This window comes from Cherax quadricarinatus, unplaced genomic scaffold (assembly GCF_038502225.1).
Source record: "Cherax quadricarinatus isolate ZL_2023a unplaced genomic scaffold, ASM3850222v1 Contig162, whole genome shotgun sequence".
Classification (NCBI taxonomy): Eukaryota; Metazoa; Arthropoda; class Malacostraca; order Decapoda; family Parastacidae; genus Cherax; species Cherax quadricarinatus.
Window position 1 is genome coordinate 59,537 of NW_027195188.1, and position 27,354 is coordinate 86,890.

The following is a 27,354-nucleotide window of genomic DNA, read 5'->3' on the forward strand; positions in this document are numbered from 1 at the left end:
AGTAATTATGTAGTTACTGGTTACTAGTAATCATGTAGAGTGAGCAGCATGTAGTTGCTGGTTACCAGTAATCATGTAGTTACTGGTTGCTAGTAATCATGTAGTTACTGGTTACTAGTAATCATGTAGTTACTGGTTACTAGTAATCATGTAGTTACTGGTTACTAGTAATCATGTAGTTACTGGTTGCTAGTAATCATGTAGTTACTGGTTACTAGTAATCATGTAGAGTGAGCAGCATGTAGTTACTGGTTACCAGTAATCATGTAGTTACTGGTTGCTAGTAATTATGTAGTTACTGGTTACTAGTAATCATGTAGAGTGATCAGCATGTAGTTAGTGGTTACTAGTAATCATGTAGTTACTGGTTGCTAGTAATCATGTAGTTACTGGTTACTAGTAATCATGTAGTTACTGGTTACTAGTAATCATGTAGTTACTGGTTACTAGTAATCATGTAGTTACTGGTTGCTAGTAATCATGTAGTTACTGGTTACTAGTAATCATGTAGTTACTGGTTGCTAGTAATCATGTAGTTACACAAATAACCCGCACATAAAAGAGAGAAGCTTACGACGACGTTTCGGTCCGACTTGGACCATTGACCGAAACGTCGTCGTAAGCTTCTCTCTTTTATGTGCGGGTTATTTGTGTATCGTTCCAGTCACGGTATTGTGCCTTTTTGTTATTTAGTTATTAATCATGTAGTTACTGGTTACCAGTAATCATGTAGTTACTGGTTACTAGTAATCATGTAGAGTGATCAGCATGTAGTTACTGGTTACCAGTAAGCATGTAGTTACTGGTTACTAGTAATCATGTAGTTACTGGTTACTAGTAATCATATAGAGTGAGCAGCATGTAGTTACTGGTTGCTAGTAATCATGTAGTTAGTGGTTACCAGTAATCATGTAGAATGAGCAGAATGTAGTTACTGGTTGCTAGTAATCATGTAGTTAGTGGTTACTAGTAATCATATAGAGTGAGCAGCATGTAGTTACTGGTTACTAGTATTATTATTATAATCAAGGGGGAAGCGCTAAACCCGGAGGATTATACAGCGCCTGGGGAGGGGGATGTGGAAGGCATTCAGGCTTAATTCGGGGAACTGGAGCACAGATCCAATTCCCTAAATCAAGAGCCCCTCACCAACATCAAGGAACCTTCCCTGAGGGGTGATTACCAGTAATCATGTAGAGTGAGCAGCATGTAGTGGTGTTACGGCCCCCTGCCAAACTAGCGGTTAAATAGTTAACCTGCCGGCCGGCAGTACCACTGGGTACGTCAACAAACCCAATGTGGGGACTGCTGAGCCGGCCTTAGAGCATTAAGTACCTGAGTGCCTCACGGTGCGCATCTAAGCAGTAGGTACCTGACCACCTAATCGTACACATCTACTGGCTTTAGAAGCATTAAGTACCTGAGTGCCTCACGGTGCGCATCTAAGCAGTAGGTACCTGAACACCTAATCGTACCCATCTACTGGCGTTAGAAGAACCGCTCACCGCAGCTCACTGAGTCTGTTGGCCTCAGTTGACGGCCGCATTCAGTGAGCTTGCAGCATGGTGTTCGGCAAGCGGTGTGTCAACCGGCCTTAGAGAGTATTTACAGGACTACCGGTGATGTCTGCGGACTCGCCACCTACGCTGATCAACTGTGGGCCGGAGTCATCGGATGCTGTTTGGTGGGACATTACATGAAGATAAGGTTGGAGTGTTACAATGAACTGGGCTAGGTCCGTAGTGTGACACTTAAGCAAGTATGATGGAGTGGAACACTGAGATATGCACAGGACCGTAGTGGAACACTGAGACGAAAAGGGTGTCGTGTGACTGGCCTCGACAAAGACACTATGCGGGTAGTGTGACGCAGAGACAAGGGTGTCAAGTGTGACACGGTTGCGAAAGTGTATATTACACGGAGAAAAGGGTGTCAAGTGACACGGTGGAGAAAGAGCGTCACAACTCGGATAAGTGTCGTGATAAACGCAGTTGACTGTAATTTATTATTTTAAATGTTACTTAATTTATTATTTTAGCATATAGATATATGACACAGTAGTGTCAAGAGTTGTACCCTGTGTAGGGTCGGGAATTATTTATTTTAGTAAAATGCTAATTATAATTTATTATTGTAACATGTATATATTATCAGATGTTAGTTCAAATACCTCTAGACCAAAGATAGTTGATTTTTTATATTATATTAAAGATTAATTGATTTTAATGTGTGTATTTACGTATCCCGAACTCTTTATTACAAAAAGAGTAAAACCTTACCATATAGTTACTGGTTACTAGTAATCATGTAGAGTGATCAGCATGTAGTTAGTGGTTACTAGTAATCATGTAGTTAGTGGTTACTAGTAATCATGTGGTTACTAGTAATCATGTAGAGTGTGCAGCATGTAGTTACTGGTTACTAGTAATCATGTAGTTACTGGTTACTAGTAATCATGTAGAGTGATCAGCATGTAGTTAGTGGTTACTAGTAATCATGTAGTTAGTGGTTACTAGTAATCATGTGGTTACTAGTAATCATGTAGAGCGAGTAGCATGCAGTTACTGGTTACTAGTAATCATGTAGAGTATCATGTAGTTACTGGTTACTAGTAATCATGTAGTGAGAAGCATGTAGCTTCAGGTTTGTGGTAATGCTCCATGTAGAGTGAGTTTCCTCACCCTGGGAGAGGGACACACCACAATCAATATGTCACCACCACACTAGTATTGACGGGAAAGTGATCAATAAAAGGCAGCTGCTTTACAATTGAATCACGCACGCACTTGTAATCACGCACGCACTTGTACACACGCACGCAATTGTACACACGCACGCAATTGTACACGCACGCACTTGTACACGCATGCACTTGTACGCACACACGCATGGTCCTACATTATTTTTACAAATAAAGTATGATTGCTTTTAAATACAAATACCGTGTTCTTGGGGGAATTCAATATTTTCTAATTTCTAACTTTCTAATACACCAGGTAAACACGGGCATGGACAGCCGAGAGGTGTATGTCTCTCAGTGTATATATACTGAGAGTTTAATCCGTATTTCGGGAATTAAAACATTCTGGACTGATGATGAGCACGTTACATGTAGCCTTAATGACTCGTGTAGCCCCTAGTCTTTAAACAGGATTAACCGAGCATCAACACGGGCCTGGAGGACAAGACTCAAGTTTATTTTACATATCGTTATTTTTAAGGCCAAATTTAGTTTATGTAGCGTAGTTCCGGTTTCTACGTTATACAATGGCTATGAATGCATCAGAGTATACTGAGAAGGTTGACAACATTATTCCATTATGTAAGAACTTTTTTATACTACGACTGATTTAGAACCCTAAACCTGCATTCTTGAAAGACGTAGAATGAGGGAAGAGATTAAAGTATACAACAGATACTGTATACTCCATTTTTACAATTGGAAGACATGTATAAAGATATAAATAGGGTGCTGGGGATATCTAAATGTAAAAGAACTCTAAACAATAGATAAAACTGGATACATTCAGATTAAAAAGGATACGGGAAAGTACTGGTTTGAAAATAGAATTGTCGGTGAGTGGAACAATCAACTGAGTGTTGGAAACTAGCAACTTGGGCGGCTTCACAAATAGACTGCACAGATAAAAACAGAAAATTTGGGCTCGAGAAAGCCCTGCCAAGTATGTGCCAGTAGACCTACTGCAGTGCTACACTAGGCTCGGGTTTTATGTAAGTCGTGTCAAGTAGACCTACTGCAGTGCTACACTAGTAACAGGGTCTCTGGTTCTATTAAGTCTATGTCTAGTGTGAAACTACTGCAGTACCACACTAGACCAGGTTCTTAATTTTCCTCCCTTGATTCTCTGTCTATTTCCTCGTGCCTGGTTAAGGTGAGGATGGAAGTTGAGACTACTGATCACCGTTTTCCTAGTGTGACCACTTAATGGCTAGAACACATGCACAACACCTGGAGAGACGTTTCACCACCTGCACAACACCTGGAGAGACGTTTCACCACCTGCACAACACCTGGAGAGATGTTCCACCACCTGCACAACACCTGGAGAGACGTTTCACTACCTGCACAACACCTGGAGAGACGTTTCACTACCTGCACAACATCTGGAGAGACGTTTCACCACCTGCACAATACCTGGAGAGATGTTTCACCACCTGCACAACACCTGGAGAGATGTTCCACCACCTGCACAACACCTGGAGAGACGTTTCACTACCTGCACAACACCTGGAGAGACGTTCCACCACCTGCACAACACCTGGAGAGACGTTTCACCACCTGCACAACATCTGGAGAGAAGTTTCACCTGCACAACATCTGGAGAGACGTTTCACCACCTGCACAACACCTGGAGAGATGTTTCACTACCTGCACAACACCTGGAGAGACGTTTCACTACCTGCACAACACCTGGAGAGACGTTCCAACACCTGCACAACACCTGGAGAGACGTTCCACCACCTGCACAAGAGGCACCCAGCACCTAGTATCCAAGTGTCTCAACACCAACTAGTGACGCTACTGTTGTTGTTCCGGTCTCCCTCACGACGCCCTCCCATGACCCTACTACAACTGATACTGAAATAACTAGTAACTAACATTTACAACTTTAACATTTGAAACTAACAATATTTACAGCTTTAACATTTACAACTAAAACACAACTTTAACCCAACACTTACAACTAAAAACATTTAAAACCTTTCACAAAAAATTTTTTAGTAAAAATCACCTTATAAAACACTTGGTTTAATGTACTCTTCTCTACAGGTGGAAGAAAATACTCTCAAAACTTTGCGTATCGTAGCGTGAATGACGCAATCACTGACTGGTTCGTTAATGGGGTTTGAAGCCTAACGACTTCACGAGGGTCATTAAGATTGCATGTAACCTTTTCACCTTTAATGATACAATATTATTATAATCAAAAAGAAGCGCTAAGCCACAAGGGCTATACAGCTAATGATACAATAAATGTGCGCTGTTGTCACATCCAGCTTGGCTGGTTAATGGGGGTTTAAATCCTATCGACTCAACGAGGGTCATTAAGGCTGCATGTAAACCTGTTCACCACCAGTCAAGAATACTTTAATCTTTAGGTATTAAAATCAACTCTCCGTGTATATACATAGAGGCCTACACATATAGGTGTACATACTCTTACACATGTTAAGATCAAGATCAAAGAGCTACGTCAGGAGGCAGTTGTCTCCTAACGAATCTTACCTAGCCTAACAGTAACGAAAAAATAGAGTATATTTGTGTGCAGATTAGGGACCAGTCCCTCTAGGATTTTCCAGTTGTAGATTATGATTTCTCTCTCTCGCCTGCGCTCCAGTGAGTACAAGTTAATGCTTCCAAGCTTTCCCAGTAGTCAAGGTGTTTGACGGAACTTATATGTGCAGTGATGGTTCTCTCTACATTCTCTATATCAACGATTTCACCTGGTTTGACTGGCACAGCAGTATTCCAGCGTAGAGAGAACAAGTAATTTAAAAAGAATCATCACTGTCTTGGCATCTTCTGTTCTGGACGTTCTCATTATCCATCCTATCATTTTCCTCGCAGATGTGATAGTGGCATTGTTGTTTCTTGAGGGCGAGATCCTCAGACATTGTCACTTCCAGGTCCTTCATGTTACTTTTCCCCTCTCTACTATGTGATTAGAGCTTGTAGTATAGTCAGTACTAGCTATATTTCCTCCAGTTTTCCATAACAGAGTAACTGGAATTTTCCTTCATTGGAGCGAGTACCGTGCCTTGTGGAACAGAGCTCTTGACTATGGCAGCTTCCGATATTACACCATGATAGCACTTGTCAAATGCTTTTGCAAAATCTGTGTACACTACATCTGCATTCTGTTTGTCTTTCAGTGCAACCAAAACCATATCACAGTAGTCCAGTAGCTGCGAGAGGCAGGATCGACCTGCTCTGAACCCATGTTGCCCTGGATTGTGCAACTGTTGAGAATCCAAATGTTCTGCAATCATGCTTAGTATTCTTTCAAAGATTTTTATGATGTGGGACGTTAGCGCTATTGGTCTCCAGTTTTTAGCTATTGCGACCTTAATGGAATAGGGTTAGATCCATTGTTTTTGGTGACTGGATTATTATTATAATCAAAAAGAAGCGCTAAGCCACAAGGGCTATACAGCATTTGGTGACTGGAATCTCACCCATGACTATGCTCCTCCATAGGGCACTTAGGGCACCCGAAAGAGGTTTCTTGCAGTTCTTAATGAACTGGGCGGAGTGCATGGGCATGTTGTTAATGGCTTTCTCAAAGTCTAGTGGAGTTTGGGTTATGTCAGAAATATGGCATACATTGACAGGGTTTTGAGGCTCATTCATGAAAAAAGCCATTTGAATTATCGATCTTTAGACTGATTAGTGGCTCGCTAAACACAGTCGTATTGAGATTTCAGCATTTCACTCATTTCTTTGTAATCTGTGTAAGTTCAATCTTGTCTGAGCAAGGGCCCGATACTGGATGTGGCTTTTGCCTTGTTTTTGGCATATGAAAAGAAATATTTCGAATTTATTTCAATTCCACTAATAGTTTTTAGCCCCTCCTGCGTCTCCTGGATCCTATATAAATCCTTTAACTTAAGCTCAATATTTTCCACATCCCTGGTTAGCGCTTATTTCCGTGTTTCAGATAATTCTTCCCCTTCTGTAGAGGAAACGTCTCTCTCTCTCCAGTTTGCTTCTCTTCTTCTCATCCACAGATAATTATGAAGTCTAGCTAGTTTCATATATAACTTTTAAGTAGGTATGATCTACTTAAAAGTTATATATGAAACAAAAGGCTGTCACAAACAGCATAAGCGATCAGAACGGGAGACCAAGCCTCGGATACTTCTTGCATTGAATGACCAACACGAATTTAGCACTTCAATAAGATATATTCTATAAATGGAAACGGAGTAATGAGATTCTTTATTTACAACGTTTCTCCACAAAATGGGCTTTTTCAAATGTTTCTATAGTGTCGTTATTTTATACCATCCCTTTCTATCTGCAAAATATTAGTGATGCTTAGAGAGGCATTACTGGGGACCACACACACACACACACACACACACACACACACACACACACACACACACACACACACACACACACTTCTCTTACAAAGTTTCTCTGCATAGCAGTTTCTTGGTAAATTCGACTGTATTACTGTATCGAACATGGAAAAGTAAGCAGCACATACCCAGTACTAGAAGGGTGTAGCTAATGAATTGGGCAGCAAGTAGCGTTATTACTGAGTTTAACAAAGTGCCAAGTACCGTCACTGACGAGAATGCTTTACCTGAAGAGGATTTAGGGGGCAACGCCCCCGCGGCCTGGTCTGTGACCAGGCCTCGCTTTGAAGTAGCTTTAAAATACACAAGTGGGATACAAGGCCTGAGTTTGTATTTACATATACACAATATCCACAATGAACATCAGCAACATTTACCAACAACAATATCAGTAAGTTACAACACTAACCAACAAATATAACATCAAAAAGTTACAACTCACCATCATCAATGAGTCACAACACTCATCAACAAAAGTCATAACGCTCACCAACAGTCACAACATTAGCGAACATCAGTAACACGTCACAACACTAACCAACATCAACCTAATCAACACTCACCAACATCAACAACACATGTGCAACATCTGGCTATCTTTACTGTAGATGTTTCGCCATCCAGTGGCTTTATCAATACAAGTTCTAGGACATAATTTGAAAACAAAAGATGAGGTAATCAGTCCCTCAGCCTTGGAGTTGGTGTGAAGAACACCGTAGTCTTTAAGATTCTGGAGCACAAACAAGAAGGCTGACGCTTATATACTAACGTCAGGTGGAAAGGGACGGGTATTATTATTATAATCAAAAAGAAGCGCTAAGCCACAAGGGCTATACAGCGCTGCAGGGTAGGGAAGGAAGCAAGGGAATTGGATGGCAGAAGGGAGGGGGGATGATCAGCAGGTTACAGAAAACAGCGGGGCAGGGGATAGTACGGGGGTAGAGGGTAGCAAGAGATACAAGTAGAAAGGGCTGAAAGTATCAAAATTTGTGGAGTAAGTCAGTCGTTGTCAAAAAGTCAATGAGAGAGTCCGGATGAAAGGTGGGTCCATCAGCGAGAAGGGAAGGTAAAGAGAGAGCAGCGGGGCGAAGACGACGACAGAGGTAAATTCTGCGTGCTCGTTGATAAAGTGGGCAGTCCAACAGAATGTGGCTGACTGATAATGGAGCTTGGCAATTCTCACAGAGAGGAGCAAGACGCCTCTCCATGAGATATCCATGAGTAAGACGAGTATGGCCAATGCGAAGACGGGAGAGAGTAGTCTCCCAACCTCGACACTGGTGATAAGAAGACGGCCAGTAACCTATACTCGGTTTAATAGACTGAAGTTTGTTGCCGAGCATAGTAGACCAACGTTGTTGCCAACGGGTGTGAAGGTGGGAAGATATTACAGCAAAATAGTCCGTACATGGAATACCTCTATAAGAAACTGGTAGGTCATGTACTGCTGACCGCGCAGCAGTGTCTGCCTGTTCATTGCCCTGTACGTCAACATGACCAGGGACCCAACAAAAAACAATATCTTTATGCTTAGTAAAGATGCGGCGTAGCCAAAGTTGGATACGGAGGACTAAGGGGTGAGGTGTATCAAATTTTTGTATAGCCTGTAAAGCACTAAGGGAGTCTGAGACAACCACAAATGATGACACAGGCATAGATGCAATACGGATAAGTGCTGTAAGGATGGCATATAATTCAGCAGTAAAAATACTAGCTGAAGATAGTAAATGCCCTTGTACGACGCTGTCCGGAAACACTGCTGCGAATCCTACGCCGTCAGAAGACTTAGAGCCATCTGTGTACACAGCAATGGCATGAGAATGAGAGTGAAAGTGGTCAAGAAAAAGAGAGCGGGAAGCGACCGTAGACAGTTGGGCTTTCGAGCAAGGGAGGGAGAAAGAACAGACTCGAACAGCTGGAACTTCCCAGGGGGGTAGGGAAAAGTGTGATGCTACATGTACATAGAAAGGTGGTAGTTGAAGAGAAGACAAGAGCGAATGAAGGCGAAGAGAGAAGGGACGGAGTAAGCAGGGGCGGCGAACAAATAAAGAATGTCTACTAATATCAGTGACCATTCTATAAATGGAAGGATTGCGGAGATCATGAGAGCGTACATAGTAGCGCAGGCAATGGGCATCACGGCGATCGGATAAGGATGGAACGTTCGCTTCTGCATAGAGGCTTTCGACAGGGGAAGAGCGAAAAGCACCAAGGCATAAACGTAATCCTTGGTGATGAATGGGGTTAAGGCTAGAGAGAGTAGCAGGAGATGCCGCTGAATAGATCTGGTCACCATAATCAAGTTTCGATAAAATAAGGGTGGAATGTAGGTGAAGGAGGGTTCGACGATCAGCTCCCCACGAAAGATGAGCAAGGGTTTTAAGAAGGTTCAGCCGGCTGTGACAAGTTGCCTTCAGAGAGGTAATGTGAGGTTTCCAGGATAACCTACGATCAAAGAGGAGGCCCAGAAACTTGACTGTATCACGTTCAGGGATACGTGAGCCATAGAGGTACAAAGGATGATCAGAGATGACAGAGCGTCTAGTGAAAGTGATTTGGTGGGTTTTAGTGCTGGAAAATTTAAACCCATGTGTGGTGGCCCAATTGGAAACACGGTCGACTGCATGCTGGAGAGAAACTGTAAGGAGGTGACAGTCAGCGCCTGCACAGGCAATAGCGAAGTCATCAACATAGAGTGATGACCAAATATTTGATGGAAGACTAGAGGCCAAATCATTAATAGCAAGGAGAAAAAGTGTTGTGCTCAGAACACATCCCTGGGGGACACCTTCAGCTTGGATAAAGTCCGGGGAGAGCACATTATTAACCCGAACACGGAAATGCCTGTCAGTTAAAAAGTTCTTAAGGAAGGATGGTAGATTGCCTCGAAGGCCTAAGGAGTGGGCTTGGGCTAAAATATTATACCTCCAAGTTGTGTCATATGCCTTCTCAAGATCAAAAAATATGGCAATAACTGAGTGGTTATTCGCAAAGGCATTACGAACATACGTATCCAAGCGCAGTAAGGGGTCTATGGTAGAACGTCCCTTACGAAAGCCATATTGACGAGTGGAGAGACTGTTGTGTGTCTCTAAATACCACACTAAACGTCTATTTACTAGACGTTCCATTACTTTGCAAACTGCACTGGTAAGAGCAATGGGACGATAGTGGGAGGTTTCATGTCCCGTAGTGCCTGGTTTGCGGAAAGGGAGAACAATGGCGGATTTCCACAGCTGTGGAAGAACTCCTTGTGACCAAATAAGATTGTAAAGGCGTAATAGGACTGCAAGGGCTGACTGATGTAAATGTTGTAGCATACGAATATGAATGTCGTCGGGCCCAGCTGCCGATGATCGACAAGCTGAGAGTGTTGCCTCCAGTTCTTGAAGTGTAAAAGGCACATTATACTGTTCTTCTCTGAGAGAAGAAAAGTCCAAGGGTGCTAACTCTCTGGCAGACTTTGAGGAAAGAAATGAGGGGCATAGATGGAGTCCCTGAGAAATACGGACCAGATGATTGCCAATTTCATTGGCAACATCTAGTGGGTTTGCTATATCAACACCGGCAACCCGCAGAACAGGAGCCGGGTCAGGAGAATATTTACCACTCAGTTTTCGTACTTTTTTCCAGACTGCACTCATAGAGGAAGCAGAGGTGATGGTGGAGACATAATCTCGCCAGCAAGTGCGTTTAGCGTCACGGATGACACGGCGAGCGATCGCACGCTTCTGTTTAAAATCAAGGAGTCGCTCTGTGGTTCTATTGTACCGGTACCTGCCCCATGCAGCGTGTTTCAAACGTACTGCACGAGCACAAGCAGGAGACCACCAAGGCACGCATTTCTGAGAATGCCTGCTCGAAGTTTGGGGTATAGAATGAGAAGCTGCGGTGAAAACGGAGGATGAGAAGAGGTGTAAAAGCTCATCGATGGAGGACGAAGAAGGAACCTCTTTAAAAACAGTCAGGTGTGAGTAAAGGTTCCAATTTGCCCGATTAAATTGCCAGCGTGGGGTGCGAAGAGGTGGCGAATATGAAGGGGAAGTAAGAATGATTGGGAAATGATCACTGTCATGTAAGTCCGGGAGAACAGACCAAGTAAAGTCTAATGCGGCGGAGGAAGAGCAAACTGAGAGATCGATGCAAGAGAGAGTATGAGTCCGAGGATCAAAATGGGTGTGAGTACCTGTATTTAAAACATGGAGGGGGTGGGTGGCAAGAAAAGCCTCTAACTGAATTCCACGGGAATCACAGTGAGACCCTCCCCAGAGGAAATGGTGGGCATTAAAATCACCAAGTAACAGAATTGGTGGCGGTAATGACGAAACAAGGAAGGCAAAATCCGGAATAGATAATGCCCGAGAAGGAGAGAGATATAAAGAACAGAGCGTATACCACCTATGTAAGTGGATACGGGCTGCTGTGTAATGCAGCGAAGTATGAACAAATAGCTGATGGTACGGAATATCAGTGCGGAGAAGAAGGGCACTTTCATTAAAGGTCCCATCAGGAAAAGGATCTGAAGAATACAATAAATTATAGCCTGAGATGTGAGAAATAACAGCAGAGTGTAATTTTGGTTCCTGTAAGCAAACACCAACAGGGGCAAACTGGGAGAGTAACATCTGAAGCTCACCCCGATTACCCCTGAGGCCACGTATATTCCACTGTAAAAAGGCCATGAATGGCAATGATAAAGATACTTGAAATCCGCAGGTAAGGGTTCCTACGGACTAGGAGGGTTAGAAAAGTCCACATGCGGAGGCAGTGGAAAATGTTCAAGCAGCGAAGGAACGGTGCGCTGTGAAGAAAGGAGTTGCGCAGATGGAGCAGAGGAGAGAGAAAGAGCGGAAGGTGGATCAGTGTCCATTGATGGTTTGGTCTCTGCAATATATTCAGAGATTGCTTCAAGTGTTTCAGAATTCAGAGATGTCGTATGGGAGACAATATTGGGAATGGTAGGGGGAGGATGAGTAAAGATTGGAACTGTATTGGACTGTACCAAGGTAGGGGGGGGCGAAAGGGTGGAGGGAACTGGAGAAGCGTGGCAGGGGACAGAAGAGACAGGAACCTGGGAGGTGGCAGAAGAGGAAGAAACTTGGGAGGGAACAGGGGAGGAAGGTACATTACGAGGAGGAGGGTGAACCTCTGCACTTGTAACTGAGCCAGTGAGAGGGGAAGAACTAGGGACAGAGACAGGGAGGGTAAAATGAGGAGGTGGAAGATGGGTAGGAGGTGTTACCGGACCTTTTTTTGACTTTTGAGAAGTAGAGGGACGATTGGGAAGAGGTGTCGTACGAGGTCTCGTCGATACTGAGGCTTGTAAGAGAGAACTCGAAGAAGCGAGATTAGACTGAGGCGTTGAAGTAGGGACGTCTGAGCCGAGGACAGCAAAAGGATTAGATACAGGAGTGATTATGGGAGAGGTAACCACAGAGGTGGGTGTAGAAGATGGGATACCAGAAGTGGGGGGACGTTTTGAAACACGGGAATAAGAAACACGTGGGAGTCTCCCTTGGAGGCGGAGATGAGAAACTGCCATGGCATAAGGGAGACCTTCTGTCTCTTTGAGGTAACGGATTTCCCGCTCGTTTAAATAGACCTGACAACGGCGAGAGTACGAAGGGTGAGCCTCATGACAGTTAAGGCAAGAGGGAGATCGATTGCAAGACGTATTAGAATGGTCATCGGCACCACAGACTGGGCATTCGGCGATAGATCTGCAATATTTCGCTGGATGGCCAAATCGCCAGCAATTTCTACACTGTTGTGGTGTAGGGATCACCTTTCGAACTTGTAACCGATGTCCTGCTATATAAACTGAGGATGGGAGTTCTCGGCTGTCAAAAGTTAAACGAGCCACATTGCTAGGGTATCGTCTCCGCCCACGGGCAGGAAGAACGTAAGTGTCTACCTTGAGGATTGGGAGATCTTGGAGTTCCAGCTGTTCTAGAATGTCGGTGCCACATGTCTGGAAATTTTGTTGAACTATGGTATGGGGCAGAATAACGGTACCACTACAAGAATTGAGGGAATGATGTTTTTCAAGGGTGACAGGAACAGTATCTATATGGGAAAGACGAGAGAGCTCACGAGCCTGGGTAGCATTCTGTACGGTAATGATGCGCGTACCGCTCTTAAGAGCATGAAAAGAAATATCTTTACCAACATGGCGTAGGAGTGCCTTGCCAATACTATGGTCAGAAAGATAGGCAGTAGAGGAAGTTGGTCGTAAAGTGAAGAATTTAGTCCACTGTTCAGTCTGAAACTGAGCGTGGAAAGGTAGTGAAGGACGTGTCGATCTTTTCTGAGAAGAACGAGAAGGTGAAGGTGGAGAAGTATCATCAGCAGGTAATTGTCGTTGACGTTTAGGCGTGGGACCAGAGTTGGTCCGACGTGGAACGGGTCGGCGATTTGAAAATTGCCGCACCGTAGAGGGAGAGGCCGGAAGCATAGTCAGAGGAGAGCGAAGGTCTGATAAATCGAAGGAGTCAGTCGAGGCCTCAGTACCTGAAGCAGGTGAGGAAACAGCACCGGCAATAGGTACAGAGGCATGAGGAATGTCTGAAGAGTGGTCCAAAGACGAGGCGGGGTCAGAACGGGGTGCGGTATCAAGAAGGGGCCCGGGGGTACCAGGTTCATGGACTAGGGCTGCCATGGTTAGGTTACTTCTTTCTTTTTGTTTTTAAGAAAAAAAAAGAAAGAAGAAAAGAAAATAAAAATAAAAAAAAAGAAAAAAAAAGGGGGGACCGGGGAGGGATAGTTCCTAGGAGGAATGAAAGGGCCAGAAATCTCCCTCCGCGCCCAAGAGGACTCGACACCGCTAGTAGCGCAGATGCAGCATGGAACCCGTGCCATACCCTACCCTTCATGCCAGTAAACCAGCAATCTGGGATAGCAACCTCACATCTGCCGAGCTACCTCGGTGGACAAAAGAGAGGGCGGCCGGATATCCGCCACAAAGCATACCTCCTTCAGCCACCACCCCCGGAATCCGAAAGGTGGCTTCCAGAGATACACCCGTCGCCCAAAAGACACCCAAAGCTACTCCGGGATACCGGAGAGGGATCGGGACATCCCTAGGCAATCCAGATTCCACGGCAAACTACGCCACCGCCAAGAAACCTCAACGGAATGGGATCGACCCCGGTGTCCTTTCCTCTACCTAGGAACTAGCGTGCCTGTGGGAGAAATCCCAAAGGACAAAAAGAGGAAGGGCAAAAGGGAGGAGTGGGGAGGAGGAGGAGGAAAGGAAAAAGGGGAGGATGGGGAGGATGGGATAGGGGAGGGGAGATTGGGGGGTAATTAGGTTCGGTCTGAGGAAGAAGACCGATAGGTCTAATTCCTCAGACCAAGAGCCTCTTCACCACGCCAAGGAGCCCCCCTTGAAGAGGAAAGGGACGGGTAGCAGACGAGGGCATAATCACTGGTAGGCGAGATTCCCCAGTGGAAGTAGGTCATACTCAAAGGGATGGGTTATAATAATAGTTGTAGTAGCCGTGAAGAAGGTTACATAGATGTCCTCTGAACCAAGATTCCATGATGTTTAAACTGGATGGCGAAACGTCTACAATAAAGATACCCAGATGTTGCACATGTGTCTTAATTTTCATCTGGTCGGTATTGTATACCATTCTTGTACATCAACAACACAAGTCACACACAGACACAACATTCACCATCAAAAAACATTAGCCGTCTAAGCAAACCTTTAAAATTACATATCCATTTTTTTTATTTACAATGAAAGGCAGACAGATGTTAGGTGCGCAATAGATGTTAATTAGGTACATTCAACCTAAAACAACTGTGTGGAAAATACTGTATATATTTTCCAGAAATACAGTAGTTATATGTAAATAAATGGCCATACTGTATTTAATAATGTCATAGAAAACGGGAAGCTGCGCCTGCGCAGAACACTCGCCATTGCTGTTTGAACTGGTCAACTGTTAGTGAACATTGGGAAGAATTTTTCGTGCTCTAGAGGTTAAAATTGGGTTGACACCTCTCAAATAGGAGACGATATTGTTGGATGTGCATTCCTGCATAACTTGAGTATCAGTCGACAGGACAGGACAACTCCAGGAACCTCAGATAAGCTGTCTAATTTATGTTTAAATTCTGGTCAGTAAATTTTTCATAAATGTAGGCAAAAGGGGGGTCCTGTACATGACACATTAATCTCAGTCAAATTGGCGAGTGTTATGATTAAGATATATTCTCCTTCTGTTATATAAATGTGTTTATATATAATTTTTTAATTTAATATACAGTCCACAAATTTATATATTTACCAGCATTCCTGGTGATGTATTTTTCATTTGTAATTAATAGGTCCAGAGCAACTTGTGGATATGACAGTGGTAGGTATCGAAGGGGGACATTTTTTGCGACCTAGGTGTCCCAAATTCCTACTTGTCTAACTGATAAATAATTATGTTTGCTCATTTACTGTTATGTACATAATGATACATTCAGATAAATGCAATTTTCCACAAACTGAATAGTCAACCACTTTTCCTTATTTCCACTAGTGATATTACTCTGCACTATACTGACCTTTTATATAATTCTACACTCTAATGAGCTTCTGAGATCGTCTGTAAAATTTCAGTGAGTTGGTTTCACAGCATCAATGACTTACGTGGTATTTAATTGTAGTTGAGGGAATTTTAAGGGGAAATCTGCACATCCATCCGAATTATCTCTACATCACAGTGATGGAGTCTTATCTGTCCGTCCATCACAGTGATGGAATCTTTAACTTTCTCCTCTCTTGTTTACTGCCAGTACAACCGAATGTTCACCATGTTAAGCAGGTATGTAGTGCTGGCGTTCTTGGTGTGTAGCGTACGTGTGTAAGCTGTACAGTGCTGACTTGTACGTGCACTACTCATTCCCTGTACGCCTGCTTCTATACATATAATATTTGTAGCTGTACATGTAGCCAAATTATTGTTACAGTTAAACAAAGCGCTACACTCGTGTTGTTCATCCAACCCAACGGAAGGCTCGATACTGAGTCTATCTAACGTGAGAGACGCGCCGCTGATTCCTTCCCACTTTGTAAGCAGTATTATTGTAATCAAAAAGAAGCGCTAAGCCATTGTAAGCAGTAAATGATACGAATATAAGAGAATTGTCACTAAGTGTGTGGTTAAGTGAATATATAAGGTGTTCTCCGCTTTGTAGAGGCATGTTACAGCGAGTCATGTGCACCGATTACACGTTATAGTGAGTCATATTCATCAATAATAGTGAGTGACGGACTCTACAAGGTGAGAACTTTCACCCCTTGACTCCTGAAGAGCATTACGCCGCCCCATGTATTAATTAGCGGGAGAAGCAGCACCAACACTACCACCCCATCAGCAATACTACCAGCACCACAGCATCGCCACCACCACCTTAGAAGCACCACACGCAACACCACAACCACTAACACCACAGCAGTACCACCACCACCAACACCATGGTAACACTACCACCAACACCACAGCAACACTACCACCAACACCACGGCAACACCATAGTAGCATCACCATTACAGCAGCAACTTTGCACCACCATCACAGCAAAATGATACAGCATCGGCAACAAGCACCATCACCACAGTAATAGTAACACCAGTCCACCACAACAGTAGCACCACCACCCTACCGCTACAGCAACATTAGCATCACCATCCTACTACAACAACAGTAGCAGCATACCCTCATGACAATAGCAGAAGCACCACCACCACAGCAGCAGCAGAGGCACCACTATCACCATCTCCTCTACAGCAGTAGTAACAGAAGCACCGCCACAGAATCAGCAACAAAGTCACCATCAAAGGAGCAGCAACCGAAGCACCACCACCATCACAGGAGCATCACCACCAATACAACCACAACAGTACAACAATCCCAACAGCATCGCCACCAAAGTAAGAGAAGCACGACCTCGACCTCCACCACCACAAGAGAAGCACCACCACCTTCAAAGCAGCAAAGCACCACCTCCACCGCCACAGAAGCAAAGCACCACCGTCACAGCAACAAAGCATCACTACCACCACCCTTACAGCAGCAGTAACAGGAGTACCACCGCGGCAGCATCACCACCGATACCACAACATAATTTCTTCAGCAACAGTACCACAATAACAGCAGCATCACTACCACAACAGCAGCAACAGCAACAACAGCAGCAGAGCCTGGGGTGAACAATGAACTCATCCTCCCACACAAGTCAATAACTAAACTTAGGTTTTTCATTATGCTGCCGCCTACCATATTCACTCAAAATGTCTACCATGACACTGAAGTTAGTCTCGACATGAAGGATAACCTCTGCAGAGAAAGAAAGTAAACATGTAGCCATTGGTAATTGTTGGGAGAAAGAGGCTGACTCACCTTGGTTACTACCCAACTTAGGGCGCATCGAGCCCTCATAGGTGACAACCCTCATAGGGTTGTCACCTTAACTATTAGCTATATTACTTTCTAAAAGATAGCAAGCCTCAATGCTAATGAATATGAAGGTAAATACATGTTTGCTGTACTAAGAGCCTCAAAGCGAACTCCGAAAGTTTAGTAAATGTTAAGTCTAAACTAGCACGACTTGTACAGCAGCTATGTTAACTTCGTGTATTATTTAAGTCATTTAACACAAAGTAGGCTACTTACATGTTAATATGTAATGTAATGAATCCCGCAGAGTACTTCTCTGTACTGAGGACAGATCAATACTGGAGGCGGGTGGGTGGAGGAGCACCAGAGCCTCGCTCAGCTGCTATACTTACCACACACCACCACACATCTACCACATATCTTCGCATTTTTTCAAATAATTCGCTCACCTACCATCGCTTACATTGGCCCAAGAAGCTCACTTAAATAACATTTACCTTGCATTTCGCATCATAAAACATTAATAAAATCTAATTAAATTATTTACTGGCTTTAGAATATTTCAGAGATGGTAGTTCATGTATGTGAAGATAGCTGATGATATATCACGACTGAGAGGGATAGTTAGTGGTGGAAACAATTGTTGAGGTCAGGCACACTCAACGTTGACAGTCTCCAGCTGATCGCTGCCTCTTATCACGTGACCAAACACTCATACTGCCACATTTTCACTACATTTTTCATTTTACAGTAATCAACTCATTACCATTTATATCGCATAGTTAAATCAGAGGTATAACTTCCATACTTTATACAGTACTGATTTTAAGTCCTAAAACACAAAGACAAGAAAAATGAGTATATTTAACTGAATAGTTGGCAACTACTTTGGACCCTGCGCGTGCGCACCGGTGACCAAAACATTAGGACACACTATGCCAAGTTTCCTACTTTTACTTCAAACTCATCCCACTAATTTCATCACCATCAATTTTGTATAATAATTATATCAAATAATATTTTAATTAACAGTATTGTATAATAACTACACGAGATATAGAGAGCACTAAATGCTTCGATGAAGAGCATCATATATTAGTTGTATGACAGTACATGTGGCAACACAACATGGCGGTAAACAAAGAAACATGATCAGAATGAAATACTGAGTCTCTTGGTGTATACTGGAGATACAAGAATAAGTATGAAATACTGAGTCTCTTGGTGTATACAGGAGATATATGAATAAGTATGAGATACCGAGTCTAAGTTATCGCCGAGACAGGGTGAGTACATATATTAACCACAATCTCAAGCAATAAGAATGGTTACTGCTTCAAGCTTCAGTGTCAGCTAGGAATACATCTAATATTTAATAACTTGAGCGCCTGGGGAGGATCTCAAGTTGCACTGAAAATATTCTCATTACTTTTGTACCGCTGAATGAAGGTTATTAGAATATACTGAGGAGCTGGTGTTTTAACATGTGTAGTGAGCACTGGCCAGCAGGCAGGCAGCCAGGAACCATACACTACCAGTATTAAACGTATTATTATTATTAGTCAACAAGTTTAGGGAAGGCATGGAACCATGAGCGAATGTGTGTTCTGGGGAGAGGGAGGAGTAACCTGGGGAGGGAGGAATGTCCTGGGGAGAGGGAAGAATGTCCTGGGGAGAGAGGGAGGAGCGTCCTGGTGAGAGAGGGCGGAGTGTCCTGGTGAGAGAGGGCGGAGTGTCCTGGGGAGAGAGGGCGGAGTGTCCTGGGGAGAGAGGGCGGAGTGTCCTGGGGAGAGAGGGCGGAGTGTCCTGGGGAGAGAGGGCGGAGTGTCCTGGGGAGAGAGGGCGGAGTAACCTGGGGAGAGAGGGAGGAGTAACCTGGGGAGAGAGGGAGGAATGTCCTGGGGAGAGAGGGAGGAATGTCCTGGGGAGAGAGGGAGGAATGTCCTGGGGAGAGAGGGAGGAATGTCCTGGGGAGAGAGGGAGGAGCGTCCTGGTGAGAGAGGGCGGAGCGTCCTGGTGAGAGAGGGCGGAGTGTCCTGGTGAGAGAGGGCGGAGTGTCCTGGTGAGAGAGGGCGGAGTGTCCTGGGGAGAGAGGGCGGAGTGTCCTGGGGAGAGAGGGCGGAGTGTCCTGGAAAGAGAGGGCGGAGTGTCCTGGGGAGAGAGGGCGGAATGTCCTGGGGAGAGAGGGAGGAATGTCCTGGGGAGAGAGGGAGGAATGTCCTGGGGAGAGAGGGAGGAGTGTCCTGGGGAGAGAGGGAGGAGTGTCCTGGGGAGAGAGGGAGGAGTGTCCTGGGGAGAGAGGGAGGAGTGTCCTGGGGAGAGAGGGAGGAGTGTCCTGGGGAGAGAGGGAGGAGTGTCCTGGGGAGACAATCTGTAACCACTGACGTTGACAAAATGTTCTATGGTTCCACGGAGCCGCTGTCCTTCACTGTCCTCAGCCAGGCTGTCCTTCACTGTCCTCAGCCAGGCTGTCCTTCACTGTCCTCAGCCAGGCTGTCCTTCACTGTCCTCAGCCAGGCTGTCCTTCACTGTCCTCAGCCAGGCTGTCCTTCACTGTCCTCAGCCAGGCTGTCCTTCACTGTCCTCAGCCAGGCTGTCCTTCACTGTCCTCAGCCAGGCTGTCCTTCACTGTCCTCAGCCAGGCTGTCCTTCACTGTCCTCAGTCAGGCTGTCCTTCACTGTCCTCAGCCAGGCTGTCCTTCACTGTCCTCAGCCAGGCTGTCCTTCATTGTGGAAATAAATGGTATAAAATACCGACACAATGGAAATATAAACACAAATGCAGTATAATGTGATCCTTTATTGACAACGTTTCACCCATGTTTCCTTGATGTTCTGCTCTGCAAAGCTGACCACGAACTTCGTTTTAAAGTCTATCGAAAACCCACCAACCAAAACGATCTTCTCCACTTCTACTCTTACCACGACACCAAAACCAAACGTGGTGTAATTATAGGCTTCTTCCTACGTGCACTCAGAATCTGCAGCAATGAGTTCCTTGAGGAAGAATGCACTATAATTGAACAAGTATTTTCTAAACTCCACTATCCTCGTCACTTCATCAGAGACTGCAGACGGCGGGCATTAAACATCTTCAACACACCCAGAGAAGACACTGCCGAGAAGAGATACATAGTCCCCCCAACCAACTCCATTGCCAAACATGTTTCCAGCATCTTTGCCAAAACATCATTCCAAGTATCTACCTCCACAACCACGACCATCAAGGACATCACCAGTAGTAGACAGGACAAGCCTCCATCCTCTGCAGGGGTATACATAATCCCTTGTAATGACTGCAACAAATTATATGTGGGCGAAACATCAAGAGACCTCCAAACACGTATTTCAGAACACCAATATGCAAGCAGGACTGACGATACAAGGAATGCCTGTGTACAACATCGCAATTCACACAACCATTTAATTAACTACAGAAACTCAAGACTTATAGCCACAGAAGACAACACTCAATACAGAAGAATCCTGGAATCATCGCTCATCTCTACAACCAACAATTTCAACCAGAACAATGGCTTCTATAACATAGCTGAACCACTCGCCAAGAAACTTCTTCATCGCTATCCCACATAAGAACATAGAACACTGCAGAAGGTCTACTCACAACTTGTCCAATACCCCTGCCAAGCTACCCAAGACTCTATAACCCCACCCGGTAGATCATCAGATGCAGTATTCTCCACCTGACCTCAACATTCTGAACATGACTATAAATACTCTCGTACCTTCCAACCCCAGGTAGACCCGTGTGTGACTTGAAAAAGCCCACTGTGTGGGTGAAACGTTGTCAATAAAGGATCACATTATATTGCATTTGTGTTTATATTTCCACTGTCCTTCATTGTCCTCAGCCAGGCTGTCCTTCACTGTCCTCAGCCAGGCTGTCCTTCACTGTCCTCAGCCAGGCTGTCCTTCACTGTCCTCAGCCAGGCTGTCCTTCACTGTCCTCAGCCAGGCGGCTGAGGGACTGACACCTCACACTCCTGCTCTTCACCATTCTTGGTACTGGACAGATGAAGCTACCGTGTGGCGAAACGTTCCCGCAGTTAAGATTCCCAAGTTTTGCACAAGTGTCTAATTTATTGACATAGGACAAATGACGTGCCCTGGATGGTAAAGCTCTCGCTTGACACACGGAGGGCCCGCGTTCGATTCCCGGCGGGGCAGAAACATTTCGACGCGTTTCCTTACACCTGTTGTCCTGCTCACCTAGCAGTAAGTAGGTACCTGGGTGTTAGACGACTGGTGTGGGTCGCATCCTGGGGACAAGATTGAGGACCCCAATGACAATAAAGAGAGAGTCCTCGATGATGCACTGCCTTTCTTGGGTTATCCTGGGTAGCTAACCCTCCGGGGTTAAAAATCCAAACGAAATCTTATCTCTCTTAATATACACACCATGAAAGGGGTAGGTGTGTGTGTATGTACTCGCCTAATTGTAGTTGCAGGGTACGATTCATAGCTCCTGGCCCTGCCTCTTCACTGGTTGCTACTAGGTCACTCGCTCCCTGCTCCGTGAGCTTTATCATACCTCTTCTTAAAGCTATGTATGATCCTGCCTCCACTACCTCATTTTCCAGACTATTCCACTTCCTGACAACTCTGACAGAAGAAATACTGCATAACATCCCTTTAACTCATCTGAATATTCAACTTCCAATTGTGACCCCTTGTTGCTGTGTCCCATCTTTGGAACATCCTGTCTCTGTCCACCTTGTTGATTCCTCTCAGTATTTAGTATGTCGTTATCCTGTCCCCCCTGTCCTCCAGTGTTGTCAGGTGGACCTCCCTTAACCTCTCCCCGCAGGACATGCCCCTTAGCTCCGGGACTAGTCTCGTTGCAAGCCTTTGCACTTTCTATAATTTCTTGACGTGCTTGGCCAGGTGTGGGTTCCAAACTGGTGTTGCATACCCTAATACAGGCCTGACTTACACGGTGTAGAATCTGAACGACTCCTTACTGAGATATCGGAATGCCCGAATGCCTCGGCATGATAGTGGCTTTCTTTGTACTTAAACCAAAATTGTACTTACACATTGTAACCTATACAAAGAAATAAAATCTTTATTCTTCTTATTACTCTTTGGTTTGCTAGTCGCCCATATTCTGCAGCAGTTATTTGGTTGGTGGGCGCCTCAGGAGATGCGCTCCGTATTATACTCACCCCAAGATAATTTTCCTTGAGAGGTTTGTAGCCTCTGGCCCCCTAGACTGTACTCTGTCTGCGGTCTTTTTTTTCCCCCCCTCCCCAGTCTTTATGACTGCACTTGGTGGGGATGAACTCGAGGAGCCAGTTTCTGGACCAGGCCTGCAGCCTGTCTAGATCCCTTTGTAGCCCTGCCTAATCCTCCTCCGATTGAACTCTCCTCATTAAATTCACACCGTCTACAAACAAGGACACTTCTGACTATTCCTTCCGTCATGTCATTCACTTACACCAGAAACAGCACCGATCCTATGACTGACCCCTGTATCGTAAGGGGTTCTTAAATGGAGATATCGTAGGTTGAAAGTAGACACACTTGTAGGATGGTAACTATATTGTCAGACTGAGATGAGGGATGGAGCCCCAGCTGCCTTGCCTGTCTACGCCTGGATGGTCTGCCGCCGAGTGAGACCGGGACAGAGGGATGAGCCTCCACGTGTGCATCCCGTGACGTCACACAAAGCCACAGGCCTACAAGGGATCTCGTATCTAAGCACATGGATGATGCTAATATGCTATATAATACAGGGAATACAGGGATCAGCAACTATGCTGACACCTGTGGAACCCCCCGCTCGTCACAGACGCCCACTCTAACACCTTCCCAGTTATACGTGCCTGGTCCTCCAGCTTTTGCACTATCTTGTGTGGAACTGTGTCAAAAGCTTTCTTACAGTCCAAGAAAGCGCAATCTACCCACCCTTCTCTCTCTTGTGTTACTGATGTCACCTTGTCATAGAATTCTAGTAGGTTTGTGTATGTGTGTGTGTTATCTCCCAGGTGTTAATGGTGCTGTCAGTCATGGCTCCCACAACCCGCTCTGACACATCAAGCCGCCTTAACTGAACGGATATCACAAATTTTAAAAACTACGAAACACACAGAAGGGTAAACACAAATGTATACTCAATATAGACAGAAAACCTAAGGTTGACCAGCCATTCGTGACAAACCCTAGAATGCGTAACATTTAACAGGCTTCCGTTTCACATAGAAATGAGAAACTGCAGCCTTAATGTCCCATGTGCAGTCTAAAAGTTTCAAACTTAGAGCAAGTTTAAAGGTGTATGTTGTATGTCGCTCTCACCACACATGTACCTCACCTATCACATATCCACCTGTGTGCTTACATATGATAATGCGGTAGACATGTTATATATATATATATATATATATATATATATATATATATATATATATGCAAAACAACCACTCTGAAAAAATAGAGAAATTCCAAGCGCTTTCGTGACTACTCACATTATCAAGGAACTAACATAGTTCCTTGATAATGTGAGTAGTCACGCAAGCGCTTGGAATTTCTCTATTTTTTCAGAGTGGTTGTTTTGCATATTCCGAAATCACCTGGTTACTGTGATCTTATTGCATATATATATATATATATATATATATATATATATATATATATATATATATATATATATATATATATATATATATATATATATATATGTCGTGCCGAATAGGCAGAACTTGCGATCTTGGCTTAAATAGCAACGATCATCTTGCCATATAGGGCAAGTGAAAATTTGTGTATGCAATAATTTCGCCAAAATCATACTGAACCTAAAGAAAAAAATATATTTCACTGTGTTTGTTTAGTATTAAATTATTGTAAACAAATCTAAAATATATTTAGTTGGGTTAGGCTAAAATAATTTGTTCTTGTTATAATAAGGTTAGGTAAGTTTTCTAAAATTCTTTTGGAGCAAAATTAAAAATTTTTACATTAACATTAATGAAAAAAATATATCTTTAAACGTATAAGAGAAAATTTTAGAAAGGACTTAATTTTAAATGAGTTCTTGCTAATTGACCAGTTTTACATATTCGGCACCACATATAAGAAACCGGCCGTATCCCACCTAGGCAGGGTGACCCATAAAGAAAAACGAAAGTTTTTCTTTTTAAATTTAGTAATTTATACAGGAGAAAGGGTCACTAAGAGCAAAACTTGACCTGACCTCATGTCTTGACCTGACCTCAAAGTTACCGCCTCAGGCTACAGTCCAGGATCTGGACGCCTCTGTCATCTATCTTTAGGGCTAGACCCTACCACTGTTCCAGTGTGACCAACATTTGTACAGTATGTGACCACCACCATGCTATCTGAGCCAGTGTATTCTTATCACGTAACCAGGTGACATGACGTGACCAGGTAAAATGGTTACATCCTGGTGGCCTGGGTAATTACCTCAAGATAACATATGATAACATATTTTAGTGAACAATGTACACAAGTGTGTTGTGTTGTGCTCAGTGACAGTAACTCAGCATAAGACTTATAAGAACAAATGCAGTATAATGTGATCCTTTATTGACAACGTTTCACCCACACAGTGGGCTTTTTCAAGTCACACACGGATCTACCTGGGGTTGGAAGGTACGAGAGTATTTATAGTCAGAATGTTGAGGTCAGGTGGAGAATGCTGCATCTGATGATCTACCGGGTGGGGTTATAGAGTCTTGGGTAGCTTGGCAGGGGTATTGGACAAGTTGTGAGTAGACCTTCTGCAGTGTTCTATGTTCTTATGTGGGATAGCGATGAAGAAGTTTCTTGGCGAGTGGTTCAGCTATGTTATAGAAGCCGTTGTTCTGGTTGAAATTGTTGGTTATAGAGATAAGCGATGATTCCAGGATTCTTCGGTATTGAGTGTTGTCTTCTGTGGCTATAAGTCTTGAGTTTCTGTAGTTAATTAAATGGTTGTGTGAATTGCGATGCTGTACACAGGCATTCCTTGTATCGTCAGTCCTGCTTGCATATTGGTGTTCTGAAATGCGTGTTTGGAGGTCTCTTGATGTTTCGCCCACATATAATTTGTTGCAGTCATTACAAGGGATTATGTATACCCCTGCAGAGGATGGAGGCTTGTCCTGTCTACTACTGGTGATGTCCTTGATGGTCGTGGTTGTGGAGGTAGATACTTGGAATGATGTTTTGGCAAAGATGTTGGAAACATGTTTGGCAATGGAGTTGTTGGGGAGGACTATGTATCTCTTCTCAGCAGTGTCTTCTCTGGGTGTGTTGAAGATGTTCCAATACCCCTGCCAAGCTACCCAAGACTCTATAACCCCACCCGGTAGATCATCAGATGCAGCATTCTCCACCTGACCTCAACATTCTGACTATAAATACTCTCGTACCTTCCAACCCCAGGTAGACCCGTGTGTGACTTGAAAAAGCCCACTGTGTGGGTGAAACGTTGTCAATAAAGGATCACATTATACTGCATTTGTGTTTATATTTCCATTGTGTCGGTATTTTATACCATTTATTTCCATAAGACTTATAAACCATCTTCTAATGAACTTAACCAAATAATGGATGATTTATTATCATTATAAATTATTATTTCTCTACCCCCATCCCCTCACTTTTCCTCTCATTTTGCTCATCCTCTACCAGTTGTAAATCATCTACGTAGTTCTTAAGGTGTGGGCAGCGCTCACATCTGCCGCATATTCCAATTTTGGCCTCACGTATGTTGTAAATAGCTTTTAAAACAATTTTTCGTGCGCATCAAGTAAGGTTTAAGTTAGCTTAGCAAGTAAGGTTTAAGTTAGCTTAGAGCCGACAGATGGTCTACCTCACCTGGGAAATAAGAGCAGGACACTTGAACAAACGTGAACACGTACCTCACAAAGTATCAAAGAGGGAGATCTTAAAGTCTTAAGAGACAAAAGACTGGAACATCTACAGGATGTTTCAGTGAACGTAAGATCATAAAGAAGATATATGAAGAATAATTAAGTAATTCACAAGAAAATAAGATTAAACATAAGCTGAAGAGGAACACTGCAACAAGCTTACTAGCCCATAGTAGGCAGGACTATGTCACACTCTTGTACCTGCCCAACTTAACTTAAAGCTACGTAAGTTCAATGACGCTACTTGGGAGTTTCTTCCACATACCCACAACCAAGTATGAAATAGATATCACATAAATGTACGGACAAAATGAAAAGAAGCCATTCATGTTTAGTGAAAATTATGATATACAAGATCAGTGTGTTTGTAAGAGTTCATATATACACGTTACAGCGGCGGAGGTGATGTCTGCATCGATGAAAAATGTAAATAATTTAAAATAAGTCTAAAGACCAGTAAAAAAAAAAAAACTCACGGTAATGTATTAAAATAGTGACACTATATATGCTACCTTGGTTAGCTGTTAGAAGGGGTAGTAGTAGATATGAAAGCAGTCTTAGGAGTATTACGGTGATGGACGGCCCACCAGGTGTGGACGTAGGTGTGCACCATAATGGGAAGCACACGGGGGTTCAGGCTACCAGTCAGGGGAGCGTGGGTGATACCTGATGGTGAAATGAGTGGCATGTGATAGTGGAGTGTGAGGTGGTGGGAGAGATGGGGGTTGTAAGGTAATCATCAAGAACAAAGCTCACACAGCCAGAAGAGATGACGTGTTAAGTAAATCCTTAATTGACACACACACATATACATATATATGTGTGTGTGAACAGTTTTCAGATAAGGGTAAAGAGGTTTTTGTGGCATTCGTGGATTTGGAAAAGGCATATGACAGGGTGGATAGGGAGGCAATGTGGCAGATGCTGCAAATATATGGAATAGGAGGTATGTTACT

The 27,354-nt window shown here is 43.9% G+C and overlaps 1 long non-coding RNA gene across 1 annotated transcript in view; it reads right to left on the reverse strand.

Annotated features, from left to right (window-relative positions):
- Nucleotides 1-20,795, reverse strand: part of LOC138851239 (uncharacterized) — a 62,539-nt gene extending 41,744 nt beyond the window's left edge. Inside the window, exon 1 of the long non-coding RNA XR_011391082.1 lies at nt 17,781-20,795. This is a non-coding gene — a long non-coding RNA (uncharacterized lncRNA). The remainder of the gene's footprint in view (nt 1-17,780) is intronic.
- Nucleotides 20,796-27,354: the final 6,559 nt, after the last annotated feature.